The sequence below is a fragment of the Mercurialis annua genome, linkage group LG1-X (genome assembly GCF_937616625.2).
Source record: "Mercurialis annua linkage group LG1-X, ddMerAnnu1.2, whole genome shotgun sequence".
In the NCBI taxonomy this organism is placed as follows: domain Eukaryota; kingdom Viridiplantae; phylum Streptophyta; class Magnoliopsida; order Malpighiales; family Euphorbiaceae; genus Mercurialis; species Mercurialis annua.
In genome coordinates this window covers 51,892,292-51,894,171 of record NC_065570.1, presented here as the reverse complement: position 1 = coordinate 51,894,171, position 1,880 = coordinate 51,892,292, and the positions used below count along the sequence as shown (strand labels likewise).

Genomic DNA, 1,880 nt, shown 5'->3' with positions numbered 1-1,880 from the left:
TTTAATCATTAATTTTTTATTTTAATAATATAATAATCAATAACATTCTAAAGACAAAAAAAGAAAAGCTAAGAAATAATTTATTAGTGATAACTTAATGATAAATGAGAATGTAAAATCCACTTTATCAATTTTTCAAAAAATTATAATTTTTATTTATTTAATAAAATTTTCAACTAATTTCCACTACAATTAGTTCAATAAAATAAATGCTAAAATTCTTAAATCAAATAATGATTGTATATATAAAACATAATGCACGAAATTTACAATAAAGCGTTTGTAGTCCAACGGTTAGGATAATTGCCTTCCAAACAATAGACCCGGGTTCGACTCCCGGCAGACGCATTGTATTTTTGTAATTTTAGGCTCAAATCCATTGTTTTTAGTTTAGGCTAATTTTGTGAAATGTGTTTCCATTCCTTAATCATTATTAATCAACCTGGGGTTATGCATTATACCAAAAAAATTATAAAAATGGCTAAACATCAGTTTACTTTTTAAAATAATATATATTTTTTAAATTACGGTAATATCTTTTTGAATAGCTTTGTGATTTTTCATTTTTCCAATTAAAAATATATAACAGTCGGAAATGCACCTACAAGTAAAGTAGCAGTAACTACCGCCGCTACTCTGGTCATCTAACTGAATTACTCCCAGCTTCCGGTTTAACTTATTTGCAACAGTACCGTCATTTTACCAACCAAGCAAAACATTGTGGGGATGGTATTAGTTATTTGGAGGCTATATGAGAAAATGTGCAAAAGAATTGAAGTTTTTAGTTTATATATCCAGAATCAGTAGAAGTTTATTTTGTCTTCAGAACTGGTCACAAAAGATTGATTAAGGTTAAGTTTATGGTTTTAAAACATCTTCAATTTATCAGTTTGTCTCGTTTTATCCTTCTATATTCAAATTGTCCAATAAGTTTATTATAGGTATTTGAATTTCCAAAATTATCACTTAAAGAACAAGAGTCAAATCATGCTAGTAAGTAACGTGATGCTTGAATTGCCAATATTTAAAATATCACAAGTTTGAACTAAATACCTTTAACTATTATCGAAAGAATATTCTAATACTTAGAATAAATTTTGGATATTAATGTTTTTAAAATAAATCATATAAGCTTATTATCTTTGTTCTTTTAGAATGCAAAATATATTAAAAGTTACAAAAAATAGTAAAAAAAAAAATTACACTGCTCTAAAAGGTTGCGCACACCAAACATTACAACTACGAAAAACGAAATACGACGAAAATCAAAAAACATAAGCTCACTACCTAACAAAATTTAAAAAAGTTTACTTTCGTTGACAATATACTTTTTATAATAATAAAAGAACTCACACATACTTCAAATATCAAAAGTTCAATAATAAAATAAATAAATTAAACTAATAAATTATAGAAATAATTATATATTAAATCATCATATTTATATGAAATTCCAATTCTATCACAACCTTTACAAACTATTCATTTTCTTCACTATCTTTTATATCATTGCAACTATATCACCGTTTAAAATCAGGTATTGAACTGATGTAGCTACAAAAAAAAACACTGCATCAGCCACGTATAATATGAACCATTTTATTCAAAAAAAAGGAAAAGAACAAAGGATCACTTTACCTCCTGAACTTGGCACAAAATATCAAAAACGTTCAAATTAGCAAAATATGATCATTTTTACCCTAAACTTGTCAAATTTAGTACAAAACCCCTCCTCCCCACTCTCACCTAGGAGAGTGAGACACACTCTCTGGTTTTAGTGATGGTTTTGTTTCCTAGGTGGTTTTTAATGGTAAAAGGTTTAAAAGAATACTAATTCTTATAACATTGTATAAATTAGTCCATAATAATTTAAAAAAAAC

General features: G+C 26.3%; 1 non-coding gene across 1 annotated transcript; it reads left to right on the top strand.

Annotated features, from left to right (window-relative positions):
* The first annotated feature begins 276 nt into the window (after positions 1-276).
* On the top strand, positions 277-348 carry TRNAG-UCC (transfer RNA glycine (anticodon UCC)). The gene has a single exon. It is a non-coding gene; the product is annotated as a tRNA-Gly (tRNA).
* Positions 349-1,880: the final 1,532 nt, after the last annotated feature.